Source organism: Prionailurus bengalensis, chromosome A3, assembly GCF_016509475.1.
Source record: "Prionailurus bengalensis isolate Pbe53 chromosome A3, Fcat_Pben_1.1_paternal_pri, whole genome shotgun sequence".
In the NCBI taxonomy this organism is placed as follows: Eukaryota; Metazoa; Chordata; class Mammalia; order Carnivora; family Felidae; genus Prionailurus; species Prionailurus bengalensis.
This window is the reverse complement of record NC_057354.1, coordinates 65,781,979-65,797,502: the sequence shown is the minus strand read 5'-3', so window position 1 is coordinate 65,797,502 and position 15,524 is coordinate 65,781,979. Positions and strand designations below refer to the sequence as shown.

The following is a 15,524-nucleotide window of genomic DNA, read 5'->3' as shown; positions in this document are numbered from 1 at the left end:
CTCAAGAGAAGCTTGGAGAGATGGTTAGGTTTGGAAAGGGCACAAAAAGAAAAGGTGGGAGGGAAGGGAAAGCCAACACAGCAGGTGCAAAAGGCAGTGAAAGGACCAGAGAATTGGGCTCCAGTGAATGGCGGGGCAAGACAGGCAGATTGAAACCAACCCCAAAGAGCCTAGAATGCAAGAGGGGTTTGAAATTCCTGCTGAGGACAACGAGAGACCTGCCTGCATGAGCACGATCTATTTGTAAGATCAGTCTTCTCTGGGCAAGCAGGCAGAGGGGGGAAAGGTTCTGGGGACAGGAGGGAAGACACACTGGCGGCAACGACCAGGGCCTACAGAGACCAGGTGGTTCCTTGCAGTGATTGAGGGCCACAAAGGGTGGGTGGGGGCCTGCTGGCCTCAGTCAGTGTAGCTCTCTTGCATCCTGCTTTACAGTTTGGGGTTCTACATAAGATCCTGTATAAAATCTGAAGTTCTGGATAAGAATTCCCCTACCAACCAAATCTGCAAACCCCAACCCTGTCCTGTAGAAGAACCCAGACTGTCAGATGGAGGTCCTCACCCTGGACCTCCCTCAGCATCCTCTCTGGAATGGGGCCAGGGTCTTACAAAGAAGGCCTATTGCCCCACACACAGAGCAAGAGGGGCCTTTCTCACAAGTGTGCTGGCATCTGGATTTGAACTTCAGCCATCATCAGAGATCTGGGCCTGAGTGCAAAGGTGGGGCAGGAAACATTTCAGGGCCTGCCTGCTTTGCACCCACAGCCCTGTTTCCGCTTACAGCTGGGACTTCTTGAGAAAAGAGAAAGCTCATAAAATATGCTGTTCTAAGCAGATGCTTGTGAACTAAAGAAAGAACAGGGAGCCCAACCAAGCCACGCCACTGGGACTGGGCTCCTCGACCTTCTACCCTAGCCACTGTGTGTGGTCAGGGCTCAGTTCTGGCTGGGGTGGGAGGGAAGGGAGAAGAACACTGACGTGGGCACAGGAAGCCTGGGTTTTAATCCCTCTTGTGGCATGGCCCTGGTGAATTCACCTTGTGGGTCTGTTATCTGGTCTATCAAATTGGGATGACACTTTCCTGCTTGTCTAAAGGGTTGAGATAGTACGTGTAGAAGTAGCAGGCCTTTATACCGTTACACCCACTTCCTTCACAAGGAAACTGAGTTGGAGGGGAGTGGGTGTTCTGTCTGCCCATCTGAAAATGTTGGCGTCGTCAAGAGGTGAACCTATGTGCCCCACTGAGTTACAACCCCTTGCTGCTCCCTAATCTAGTGTTGCCTTGTCAAGGCCCACACGCACGCACCATGGTCACCATGGCTACACTTGCAATTGTAGCAGCAATAAACAAACATGTGGAAAGCACCTCTGTGGTCTACAAACCACATTCATGTTCTGAACAAGGGTTCAGAAGAACATGCTTTGCTATTATCGTGGCAGCGGTAAGCAAGTGGAAGCTGGAAAGAGGTAGGTGATTTCTGGAAGGTGACAAGAGGGTTGATGTAACTAGGACTTGAACTGGGTCCTCTGCTCTAAAATCTGGTGTTCTTGCCTCTGTGTACTACACTCCTCTACCTTCCTGCCTTCCTGTTGGTGGTCTTCTTCCAATGCCAGCCACCAGCCCCAATTTAGAAAGGCCCCACCTGCACCCTCTCAAGCCCTCTCTTTTAAAGCCTTGTCATTGGAAGGGTGCATTCTGCTTTGTACGAATGGAGGAGATTCGGAAGATTCCAAGCCAGCCTGAACTTTGCCCTTCTAAAAATTCAACTCCGCACTTCCTTCTGCTCAGGATTCCTACTCAGGACAAGAGAAGGTGGAATGTCTTTCTTCTTCCTCTTCTGCTCTCTGCCTGTCCTAGCCCTGGCCCAGGTACACACTGTCCCCCTGCTTCTTGCCTCCTCTTCTCCCCGAGGGAAGAAGCCACCCCATGCTGAAGGCCCAGGGGGACCACGAGGGCCGAGTATGTTCTGTAGGCAGTCCACGGGCAGCTGTCCCGTCTGCCGTGGGGAAGGGAGGCCCCAGGCCAAAGCACATCTTCACACTGTCCCACCGCTGATGCCAGAAACCCTGCCACTACTCACCTCTTCAAATTTCCCCTCTGCTGTCTGTGTTTCTCTAGAGCTCTGCCTCCCCACATGAAACCATGTCTCATGGAAGAGATGGTGACTTAAGTTCCTTTCCTCTGTGACAGGGGAGACTGGTGCAGCTGGAAAGTCCCCTGGGGACCAGAGATGCCACAATTAAAACTTTATTCCCCTGGGGGTCTTCAGTCTCTTTAAAAAGAAAACTACCCACACTGCTGGGACTAAGCCTGCCTGGTGCTGGGCTCTCAGTGAGTTCTGAGTGGGGTTTCAGTGGATGGCACAGCCAGGGCCATGTTTTGCTCAGGCAGAGGAAAAGGGAGAGAACGCCCTTCTCTACAAGGGCGTAGGGGCCCAGGGCCCTTCATGGAAGGTGGCGTCCCTGGAATCCTGCTTGTTGAATGGCTGGCTGAGGGTGGTGGCTCCTCTTGGTTCTCCCTCCCTCCTCCTTGGCTGCACTGCTGCCCCAAGACCCCCCACCTCCCCCTCCACTTTCTACTTGCCGTTCCAGCCCCAGGATCTCCTCACCTGCTGGCTTTTAGTGCTGCCTGTTCTGAGGGGTCTCTAAAGCTTCCCTGGGAAAGAGGTCAGAACAATGGTTTCTCAGCCTTGCTGGCTCTGAGGCCCAGCTTGCAGGGCAGGGTGAGTGGGCTCTTCTCCTTCCTAGGTGTTCCCCAGGCGCTCAGGTCAGGGGCCAGGCACATAGTGGGTTCTCATCGAACTTGTTGACTTATAGCTTTGCAAAGAGGGATTTCTGACTACATATTAACCCCCATCAGTCCTCAAATACAAGGGCAGGGTACGTTTGAGGACTGGGGACATTTTTAAAGGAATGGGGTCATTTTTTTTAATAGTAGAAAAAAATACAGCAAAATCCTTTCCCCATATATGAATCAATATGACTAGCTTTTACTTATTAAATTAATAGTTTCAACACTTTAAATAGACAATGCCTTCATATGTTCTAAAACCCAAAGTATAAAAAGGGCATACATAACAATAAAAATTCTCCCTACTGCATCTGTTCTCCAGACACCTCTATTTTCCCCCTACAGGCAACTGCATTAAAAAAAAATGTTTAGGGGCGCCTGGGTGGCTCAGTTGGTTAAGCATCCAACTTCGGCTCAGGTCATGGTCTTGTGGTTTGTGGGTTCGAACCCTGCGTCAGGCTCTGTGCTGACAGCTTAGAGCCTGGAGCCTGATTCGGATTCTGTGTCCACCTCCCTCTCTGCCCCTCCCCTGCTCATGCTCTGCCTCTGTCTCTCAAAAATAAATAAATGTTAAAAAATTTTTTTAAATGTTTATGTTTGAGAGTGAGCAAGGGAGGGGCAGAGAGAGAGAGAGAGAGAGAGAGAGAGAGAGAGAGAGAGACAGAGGATCTGAAGCAGGCTCTGAGAGCACAGAGCTTGATGCAGGACTTGAACTTACAAACTGTGAGATCATGACCTGAGCCTAAGTCAGATGCTTTGACTGAGCCACCCAGGCGCCCCAGGCAACTGCATTTTATTCATGTCTTGTGTATCGTCTTGGTCACATTTTACGCATAAATAAGAACACTTCATGTCCTCCCTTTTAACTAATCACGACCTTACTACATGCACTGTTTTGCGCGTTACCTTTTCCATTTTATATGTATTGGAGATCTGTCTTGGCACATAAAGAGGCTATTTTTTGTGGCTGTATAACACTCTACCATATTTATTGGGGAACGTTTAGCTTGCTTTCAATTATCGGGCTATTACAAACAGTGCTGCTGTAAAGATGCTTATAAATATATGAAGGTAACCGTACATGCTTTCTAGGAAGGAAATTTCTGAGTCAGATAGAACGGGAATGTAGATTTTGATGGATGTTGCCAAGCTGCCCTCCTTAGAGGTTGAAGGATTTACACTTTTTAAAAAAATGTTTATTTATTTTTGAGAGGGAGAGACAGACAGACGACAGAGTATGGGCAGGGGAGGGTCCCTGAACTGTTAGCACAGAGCCTGACACTGGGCTCAAACCCATGAACCATGAGATCGTGACCTGAGATGAAGTTGGACACTTAACCAACTGAACTACCCAGGCACCCCAACGATTTACACTTCTGTCAGCAGTCCATGATAGTGCCTCCTTGCCAAATGGTACATTATTGAGTTTCTGGTAGTCTGACAGGTGAAAACAGTGAGTTTCTGGTAGTCTGATAGGTGAATACAGTATCTCAGTATATTCTTAAGTTTCTCTGTAAGTTTGAATATTTTTTCATACGTTTAAAAGATACCAGTATTTTTTTTCTGTGAACTGTTGTCGTTTTTATTTTATGGTGTTTGTTTCTCATTGTTTTTTTTTTGTTTTTTTTTTGTTTTTTTTTTTTTTAAGGAGCTCTTTCTAGATTAGGAAGTGAAATTTGAGTGGCAGAGGAATTGCAAATTCTTCTCCCAGGTTAATTTTTGATATTGCTTATGGCAGTTTATTTTATGGTTTTTGGATTTTATGTCTTAATTTGAAAGGATTTACCCCTTTCAAAGTTAATAAAAGCATTTCCTCAAGATCCCCCTTTGTACTTTTCTGCTTTCATTTTATTAAAAAAATTTTTTTTTAATGTTCATTTATTTTTGAGAGAGACAGACAGAATGCAAGTGGGTTGGGGCAGAAAGAGAGGGAGACACAGAATCCGAAGCAGGCTCCAGTCTCCGAGCCGTCAGCACAGAGCCTGATGTGGGGCTCAAACTCACAGAGCTGTGAGATCATGACCTGAGCCGAAGTCGGATGCCCAACTGACTGAGCCACCCAGGCACCCCTGCTTTCATTTTATAAACAGAAGTCTTTTGACGTGTTTGGAATTTGGCCTGATAAAAGTACGGAGCAGAGATCCAACTTGGGTTCAAATCCCATAGGTTGGATAGTTCATGGACTGAAACACCACTTTTTCAAATGCTGTTACTAGCTCTCCATAAGCATTTGGACTTATTTCTGTACTCTTCATTTGATGATGTTGATCTATATCACACTTTTTAAATTACTGTGGGTTTATAAAACATTTTCACATCCAGTAGGGCTGATCCCCTTTCTTAAAATTTCCTAGCTACTCTTGCTTGTTTATTTTTCCATATGAACTTTAGAATCATCTGTCTTGTTTTTAAAAAAAATCCTTGTGATGTTTTTATTGGGAACATGTCTAAAGCTATAAATTAACTCAGAGAGAATTGATATTTTTATGATGTTGAGTCTTCCTATCCAATAATATTGTTTGTCTTCCGATTTGTTAAAGTCTAATGTCCGTGAGGGGCATTTGAGAGTTCTCTCTTATAGATCTTGTGCATTTCTTGTTATATTTAATGGCAGCCTGCTGGTTGTCCCAATACCCCTTCGCATTTTCTTCCTTAGTAAGAGAACGTTGCTGCTATTGTTGTTGTTGTTGTTTTTTGAGCCCTGCTCATAGTGATGTAGCTATAAATTGGGACTCAAAGCCTTCCTTAGAGCTGGGTGTGGTTATGTGACTATGTTCTAGCCAATCAACTGTGTGAAGTCGCAAAATGAAGAAACTTAGTCTTCTCTTTCCTTCCTCTCCCTACTGCCTGGATGAGGATATCATGCCTGGAGAATCAGCAGCCACCTTCGACCATGAAGAAAAGGACCAAAAGCCCCAGTAATGGTGACTGGACTTCCCATCTCCAGTTAGCATTCATATGAAAAAGAAACTTGTATCTTATTTAAAGCACTGTTGTCTGGGGTTTATATGATAATTACAGCGGAATCCACTTCTAAAGAATGCAAGTTGTTATTGTCTGTTTTAAATTCCAATTATACATGGGGTCTTTTCTTGAGGGTGCCTGGGTGGCTCCGTGGGTTGAGTGTCCAACTCAGGTCATTATCCCAGGGTCGTGGGATTGAGCCCCCTGTGGTGTGCTAGGCTGAGCATGAAGCCTGCTTGGAATTCTCTCTCTCCCTCTGTCCCTCCTCGTCCCCTCACTACCACTCATGCGCTCTCTCTCTCCAAAAAAACTTTTTTTTATTAAAAAAATTTTTCCTATTATAAACGAGGTCTTTTCTTCCATCATATTATTTATCTGGTTGCATATGTATTTACTAGTTATTAATTTCTGCTTATCATTTTATGCCCTGCCACTATACTGTTTTTTATTTAAAAACATTTTTTTTATATTTTATTTATTTTTGATAGAGGGAGACAGAGAACAAGTGGAGGAAGAGGGAGAAGGAGACACAGAATCCGAAGCAGGCTCCAGGCTCCGAGCTGTTGGCACAGAGCCTGATGCAGGGCTCGAACCCACAAACTGCAAGATCATGACCTGAGCCGAAGTCGGATGCTCAACCAACTGAGCCACCCAGGCACCCCAAATGTTCATTTTTGTAAAGGAGTTTTCCAGTTGATTCTCCTGGATTTTCCAAATCATCTGTTGTTGCTGATCATTTTTACTTCCTCATTTTCAGTGTTTACATTTTTAGCTTACTTATTTTGCCTAATTGTGTTAGCTAGAACCTGAAGAACAATGCTAAATAACGATGGTGATAGTGAGCATATTTGGTAGTCTCTGATTTTAGGGTGGGGTCCCTCCCAGCACTTCCTCAGGCAGAATGCCTTTATCATAGCCCTTGTCACTTGGTACCTGACTGAAGGCGACTAGACCTCCATTAGACTGAAGACTTGTGAGAAATTCCATGGAAACTCCCTTTCTCTCCCAGCTTCCAGAGGTCCAAATGAGGTGTGGGGAAGAGGGTAAGGAACAGGGTGTACAGTGCCCCCCTCTAGTCCTGGGTTTCTCGTCCTTGGAGCTGGATTGACATTGGCAGCTGGATAATTCTTTGTTGTGGGGGGCTGTCTGGTGCATTGTAGGAAGTTCAGTAGCAACCCTGACCTCTGCATATTAGATGCTATTATCAACACCCCCCCCCCCCCCAGCCCTGCCTAGTTCACAAGGCCCCAGATGGCTCTAGACATTGTCACATATCCCCTACAGGACCTCTGGTGGACTGTTACTGCCCTAATCTAAGTCTTAAACAGTGATCAAAGCTCCAAGATGGTCTGGCCCAGATCATTAAGCCAAACAGGGATTTGACAGCAAAGCTATCAGGAAAGGGTACATCTGCCTGGAATGTCCTCTGCCATTTTATCCTGGGAGACAGGAAGCCTGACCACACCAGCCTTGTGGACATTTGGTATACCATCAACCGATCTTTTAAAACATCTTAGGAAATCGAGGCTCACCCACACGTGCACGGTTGGTAAGAGGAGGTACTGGGCTTATGCCACACAACTACCCGTGACCAGCTTTCAGACCAAATGTAAGATCCGTAAGCTGTAAATCTCTGTCTGCTGATGGGACTCCAAATTCCTTTGGTCTTATAAAGGTGGGCTTCATGGTGAGAAGGGAAATACAGAAGCCGAGAGAGGTCACAGCTGCTGACAGGGAAGGAGTGATTTAGGGGCAGGATGGTATAACCAAGGCTCCCTTGAGATAGGAGCACAGATCTCTACCAGAAACTCAAAAGAAAGTCAAGAAAATCTCAAATATCTTTGGGACTCAGTTTCTTTATCTGTAAAATCTGGGTAACAATTGCCATGATTAAATGATGTAACCCATGTGACAGTTCTAGCATAGTACCCAATACATGGTGGTTACTCCAGGAGTAACTAACTGTCTCTAAGAGTCTCCAGGGGTCTCCAACCATCATTTCTTAAAACACACATGCCCTGTGAGGGCAGGTGAGTAGGTCCCTAAAAACTCTTTGAGAAGTACTTATTATTTCCTAGTGTGTACACACCACAGAGACAGACTCTGTAGGGCGAAAACTACAAAGTATATGTAACTATAACATACGGGGGAAGTGTCAAATAATACTTGAGAGATGGAAAGAGACTGAAACTTTTAGTCTAGTCCACTGAAAAAATCACGGATTCCTTTCCCCTGGGCCTGGGGAATGACACCTCGCACGCACCGAGGGGAATACCAGTGCCCCAGGGGAGAAAGCAAAGGTGGAGGCCATGGTTTAAGTAGTAGGGGGTAGAGCAGCACAGGTGTCACTAATCAGGATTGATGCGACAGCTTCCAGACCCTCAGCAACCTTCCCAGGCCCTTGGGGGTAGGCGCTCTGCACAGCCAGGGAGCAGCTGTGGTAGCGGCATGAATCTGTTCCTGTGCTTTGTGGCTCACTGTGTGCTATCACACACCTTATCTCTCTTTCTCCCAACAGCAGCCCCAACTTGCAAAGAACATGGCGGCATGGCCCGGCTGGGGGTGGGGGAGGGGGGAGCATCAAGGCTCTTGAGGTGAGCCGGGACCTGAACAACAGAAGCTGGGTGGAGTCCAGCTTTCCTCCCGCTGTGCCTCAGCCATCTTATTTGAAAATCATCCTTTCCTACTTGTGAAATCGTATTTTCCCAACTTGGCAGATCCCCCAAGGATAAGGGCCAGAAAACTCTTCTGTAAACCACAAGCATTTAGCAAAGGGTTGGCACAAGTTGAGAACTTTCACACATAAGAAAAAAATTGAACAGGGGCACCTGGGGGCGGGGAGCGGCGGGGGGGCTCAGTCAGTTAAGCGTCCGACTCCTGGTTTTGGCTCAGGTCATGATCTCATGGTTTGTGGGATCGAGCCCCACACTGGGCTCTGTGCTGACAGTGCAGAGCCTGCTTGGATTCTCTCTGCTCCTCTCTCTCTGCCCCTCCCCCTGCTTGCTCTCTCTCAAAATAAATAAACTTAAGAAAAAAAAAAAGAAAAGAAAAAGTTGAACTTTTTTTTTTTTTTGCTTGACTTGAAAACTCACCCCAAAGGAAGAGACCCATGTGCCCCCATCCTCATCAACCAGGCTCCATAAAATTTAATGCCTTCATTTCCCTGGTGCTACGCTCACTGGAATATTTCTCTGGCATGCTAATTCCACAAAGCTCAGGCCTGAATGCCACACATATGATAGCAAATTCTTCCATTTACTTGAAGATAAGAGATTAGAAGGATTACTTCTCAGGATGCCAAATATTTCAATTACCAGAGAGCAGGCCCCTCAGGGGAGATTATGAAGAAACTCTGCTTGTTTTTGGACAAATAGTGGAGACTAGCACATGATTGTGGTTAATCAGATGGGAATATAGGCCCTTCTGGCAGATGTCGCTAAACACCTTCGTAAATTTAACAACACATTTACAAGAAAGACAAGTTTCCCCTCTGGGATAGCACACTCTCCTTGACACTGTGGCAAATGTTGGTGACCAGCTGATGTCCTTTCTCCTGGCTCCTTCTGTGGCAGCCACCCGAAGCACACCCAGGAAACCCAAATCACTCAAGCACCACACCAGGCCAGATGGCACTGCAAGCATGGAGCCTGTAAAACCACCCTTCATGCCTTTCACCAAAGAGAAAAAAGCAGAATTTGCTGCAGAGTCGAGGTAAATGATTTAAAAATTCTTCACTGCTATGCTGATACCTGAGCTGAGAGTCAGTGGTAATGTTTCACTCCGGGCCAGCATGCTGGGAAATCTCAATAATTTAGGACAAAACAATTAACTACATTTTTTCCCCCAAATGCTTTTGCCCAGGCTCAGCATTAAATCTTTAAATGCATTATCTCATTCAAGCCTACCAATAGCCTAGGAATGTGGCAGGACTATTGTTATCTCCATTTTATTTATTTATTTATTTATTTATTTATTTATTTATTTATATGAAATTTATTGTCAAATTGGTTTCCATACAACACCCAGTGCTCACCCCAATTTTAAAGATGAGGAAGAAGGGTCTGAGGGGTTATTTACCTAGCCCTGGACACACAAGTGGGGAGTGACACAGTGGATCTGCCTGATATCAACTCCCATGCTCTGAATCACTTTGCTATGTTGTTTGGTGGGGGGGGGGGGGGGGGGGGGGGGGGGGGGGGGGGGGGTGTAGGGAAGTGTGGAACATTGTATTTATAGCTGTGCTGCTGTGGGATTGACAGCACAGTTGTTGCTATTGGGGTGATGGTTGTTTCTGACTCATGGCAACATGGTTATAAGATGTAACTGATAAGCTAGACCATGCTGTTTTGACCAGCAGGCCTTCAGCTACTATGCTGACCTCTAGAAATCTGAGGGGTGAAACAGTACTCCTTTCGTGGCCAAAATAAATAGCCTGGGGCTGTACCTGGACATGAAGGCTTGGAATTGAAGCACTGTAGAATAACTTATCTGACCGCATGATTGTCCAATTACTTTTTAAAATTTTTTTTTTTAATTTTTTTTTCAATGTTTATTTATTTTTGGGACAGAGAGAGACAGAGCATGAACGGGGGAGGGGCAGAGAGAGAGGGGGACACAGAATCGGAAACAGGCTCCAGGCTCTGAGCCATCAGCCCAGAGCCCGATGCGGGGCTCGAACTCACGGACCGCGAGATCGTGACCTGGCTGAAGTCGGACGCTTAACCGACTGCGCCACCCAGGCGCCCCTAAAATTTTTTAAAGTTTATTTATTTTTGACAGAGTGTGAGCATGAGCTGGGGAGGGGCAGAGAGAGAGGGAGACACAGAATCCGAAGCAGGCTCCAGGCTCCAAGGTATCAGCACAGAGCCTGACGCGGGGCTCAAACTCACGAACTGTGAGATCATGACCTGGGCCAAAGACGGGCGCTTAACCAACTGAGCCACCCAGGTGCCCCGTCCAATTACTTTTTTAAACCCACAGTCGTGAAAGCAAATTCTTTTTTTTTTTTTTAATTATTATTTGAGAGGGGAGGGGAGGCAGAGGAAGGGAGAGAGAAGGAGAGGGAGAAGGAGAGGAAATCCTAAACAGGCTCCATGCTCAGCATAGAGCTTGATGTGGGGCTCAGCCCAACGACCCTGGAATCATGACCTGAGCTGATATCAAGAGTCTGATGCTTAACCAACTGAGCCACCCAGGCGTCTCATGAAAGCAAATTCTTAAGCTTGACACACTCACAGACAATATCCTGACTTCCACCGAAGGGAAATAAGTCTTGACTTGTGTCCCCAGCCAGTGGGATGGATCCCTCAGACCATCATGACACTTACCCCTGGCCCCCCCTATTCCTCTCCAGGTCATCAATCAACCTGCACTGGGAAATGGCTATTTATGGGCTTTGGTGTACAGACTGGGTCCAAGGACAACGACAACCTCAAGCAAATCACTTCTCTGAGTTCACTGTCCTCAAATATGAGAAAAGACGGCTGGATGAGTCAATCCCCAAGGACCTTCTCGTCTGAGATCCTGGGAAGTGAAGGCAGCTGGAGCCCATGAAGTCTGAACTTGCAGTCCTGGCTGTTGCACACCAAATGTGTCCCTTTCCACTCTGGAGCAAATCTCTGCCAGCAGGCGTTTTTATAGAAAACGTAAATCAGACGACGCTCTCCTTCCGCTTGCATTCTTTAGAGGCGCCCCACGAACATGCTTCCTGGCATAGTGTGCAAGGTGCTTTGGGGTCTCCACCAGGCTGGACTATCAGCCTCATCCCTCACTGTACTCCCTCATAATCCAAACCTGGGCCTGGGGGCCTTGGGTGCTTCCCAGGAGTGTGAGCCTGTCTCCTGCCTCAATGTCCTGGCTATAAGGATCTGCCTCCCACAATGAACACCCCATGGGGGTTGCTGAGATGTCCCCCAGTTGCCAGATGCTCTCTAGCTTCTCAATACACATCCTCCATCAAAGGATGAAAGAATCAGTGAGCAGGGAGGGAAATTTGTGAATCATGGCCCCAGGCAGCCAGACGGCCCGAACAAATGCTTTCAGATAATATATGGAACTATTAAAACATGTTATTATTAAAAATTGTTAAGGCCAAGGGCAAACCATCAGAGGCAGCTGATTGCATCCGTTCTCCCATTACATTCAGGAAGAACTCCTTCGCTAACGCAGCAGCTTCCATGGCAGTCAGAGGGGAGCCCCAGACCCTCGCTCTGGCTCTGGCACTGGCCCTCTCCTCCCTCTCTTTTGCCACCACCTTCCCATCCGTCCAGCCCCACAGGGGACTCCGACAGCACTTTCCTGCCCTGAGACCTTTGCCAGATCGCCGTTCCGTCTCCCTGGAGAACAGACTCTTCATCACTAGGGCCCCTGACTTGATCCCCATTCCATAGGCCTCTCTCTGGCCACGGTCTCTAAAATGGCCCACCACCACTCGTCCCCCACCGACCCTGACCCTCATCTCTGTCACCTCAGCCATTCCCTTCGCGGCAATGACCACAGCCTGTAATGATGTTGCTTGTTTATTTCCTGGAGTAAATGGTTTTCCCCCGCATGAGCTCCATGAGAACCGGGGAGGTGTCTTTGTGTTCCCAGCGTGGTCCCCAGAGCCCTGCCAAGTGAGCCTGCACTCACTGTTGGCTGAGCGTCTGGAGGAGCCGGATCTGTGTTAAGTCCACCTTGGTGAGGGTGTAGTTAATGGCATGATTACAAACCCTAATGCACCCATTGCCTAGATGGCCCTACTGTGTAACGTTCCATTATGGTTGCCACTCAGAGTCTGCCTTTTGTAGCAGGCCATGAGGATACTGAGAGAGAAGACAGTCCCTGTACTCGGGGTCTGGAGGGAGAGGTGGACATGAGGCCAGAATGCCTGGCGTGGTAAGTTCTACACTAGAGGGACAAGCAGGATGCTACTGCTGCCCTTAGAAGGTAAGGGCTGCCGGCCTCGCCTTTTTTGGGCCCAGCGATTTGCAGCTCAAAATCCGGCCAGCATTCTGTCATCACAGAGAGGGCCACTCCGGCTAAAGGACCAAGAGTGACCCTTCTGGGGGTGTGTCGGGAGCCGAGCGGAAGTGGACTCTAGACCCTCGTGCCCAGGACTCCCAGACAGGAAGGCCAGAGCGCCACTCTCCGAGCTCCTTGGGCAGGGCGAGCGGCTGCCCAAATGAGGGCAGCGTAGGTCTTCCTCGTCCGGCCACATGGGCAGCCGCGTGCTAGAAGAACGGTCAGCGCCTCGCGGGTCACCTCCACCCAGATAAAGAGCTGAGGGAGCACAAATGTAAGTCCGCACAAGTGGAGGGGGATGTAGGGAAAGCACGTCTTCCTGCAAAGTGGGGGTCACCCAAGTTACTTGGAGGATAGCAGAGGCCTCGTGCGAGGCCAGGGAGCTGAAAGTGGACTGACCTCTGAGGGGACAGAAAACAGATTTTATTAGTCTTAAAAAAAGGCGTCTTACATTTGTATTTGTTTAATTTGGCCACGCAAGGGATTTGCTTCTAGGACTATGTGGTGCTTTTCAGCTGATCAGAACCGTTAATATGGGAACGTGCGCGTGTATATGCATGCATACATGCTGCAAGGACAGCGACAGGGCTGTGCTTGCGCCTACACGTCTCCTCGCGGGCGTAGGCCTGCAGCTAATGGCCGAGGAGAGGGCACAGGCCCACAAGGGGGAGGCAGGCGAGGGAGATCCCTCCGTGTCTTCAGGGAGGACAAAATCTGGTGGAATTTATAAAGCAGACAGCCTCCATCACTCCACCTGATGAATACTGAATGGGCCGCTACCACGCACAAGGGAGGTCCTGGCTTCCGAGTGAGGGCAGGGGTCTCCCAATACCTCAACCCGCCCATGCGGAGTCTGAGGTGACTTGGAGACGTCTAAATGGATGCCGACCAAGTGGTGAGAGATGAAGGTTTGGGCTAGAGAAATAATGAGCGTGGGTGAAACAGTCTGAGAAGAGAAGTGGGTTAAGACTGGTCTGGGAGCAAGGCCGATATTTAACGGGACAACCAGAGAGGAAACTCAGGAGCCTGGGGAGTCCGGAAGCCCACAGAAGCCCAACTATCCACCTCAGGCTCGGAGAGATAAATGCACTTGCCCTTACTTGTATTTATTGAGATTTTCTCTCTATGCTTAGATATTCCAATGCATACTCAGAAATGATGATGATAAGTTGCATTTTTCAAGAAAATACTTTCCAGATCAGTAGAGGTATCATGGGCCAGAGTTGGCCCAGTGAACAGCTTTAGTAAAGAACAGAATTGTAAACCGCAAATCCGCCAGTGGGAAGAAGGGAAGGGATTTCCAGGATTCTGCTCAGGGGAAAAAGGAAAGAAAGCATCATCTCTGCAGTGACCCCGGGAGATCTGCCCGTGCACAAGACAGCAGCTGTCTCTGTGCCGGAAGAAGCCCCGTTCAGAGACACCCCTGTTCAGAGACACCCCCCCGCCCCCCCCCCCCCCCCCCCCCCCCCGCCCGAGCTCTGTGTTCTCTAGGAGCCTCCCAGTCTCCAACCAAGATGGACCTAGTGCCTCCTTCTCTTCCCAGTTAGTGGATTTAGAGAGAGCCCAGCTCAGGGGCGCCTGGGTGGCGCAGTCGGTTAAGCGTCCGACTTCAGCCAAGTCACGATCTCGCGGTCCGTGAGTTCGAGCCCCGCGTCGGGCTCTGGGCTGATGGCTCAGAGCCTGGAGCTTGTTTCCGATTCTGTGTCTCCCTCTCTCTGCCCCTCCCCCGTTCATGCTCTGTCTCCCTCTGTCCCTAAATAAATAAATGTTGAAAAAAAAAAATTTAGAGAGAGCCCAGCTCAACAATAGGGCAGTTTCCTGAGCCCTCTCGCTTCTCTACTAGCCCACTGCCTTCTGGGTGCCCTCCATGGACTCTTCTGCTCCATCCGAGGGGGCCACTGTGCTCTGGATATTTCTTTGCTTCCTTCTGGTTAGAAATCACCTACCCCCAGGGCACCTGGGGGGCTCAGTCGGCTAAGCGTCCAACTTTTGGTTTCCGCTCAGGTCATGATCTCATGGTTCATGAGATTGAGTCACGTGTTGGGTTTTGCCCTGAGAGTGGGCAGCCTGCTTGGGATTCTCTCTCTCCCTCTCTCTCTGCCCCTCCCTCCCTTTAAAATGAATAAATAAACATTAAAAAAAAATAACCCTCCTCCAAACAATAAAACCCTCTGAATTAGTTGCAAATCTGTTCAATGCCACTGAGCTAAGGTGGGCACTTATGCCTTGAAGTATAACTTCCCCCAGGGAACCTGCCTAAACTGAAGACAGGACTCTGGAGAATTAGTAGAGAAGATGGGGTGTGGAGCGGGGGGCACAGCTTCAATACCACGTCTCAAATCCTGGCTGGAGGGGGCCTAGATCCCTTCTAGGGGCCACTGGCTTACCCCACCTCTGGGTCCAGCCTGAGCCAGCTACTTCTTTTTATTTACCCCTAGGAACATCCTGGGAGGACTGGATTTTCTTGATGTCATTCAGCTAAAACTCAGGGTGCTGCTCATCCCCTGACTTCGCTGGCAATCACCAGCTGCCTTGATCTTCACACTGGAGCAGGCTGTTTGGCCACAGATGTGGATGAAACAGTACTAAGTTATGTCCAATGGAGGGAGGTACTTAAAAAAGGTTGACTCATCTCTGTCTTGGAAAAACGTGATACCCAGCTTTTAAACAAAGTCTCTTTCATTACAGTCAAGGTCATGGATGGGTAGTAAGGGCACGGGGTACACACAGAGCATAGTGGACCCCCAGATTGAGCAATAGTGTTACT

General features: G+C 48.2%; 1 protein-coding gene across 2 annotated transcripts in view; it reads right to left on the bottom strand.

Annotated features, from left to right (window-relative positions):
- PRKCE (protein kinase C epsilon) overlaps positions 1–15,524 on the bottom strand; it is a 501,273-nt gene that overhangs the window by 37,993 nt on the left and 447,756 nt on the right. The window lies entirely within an intron of this gene.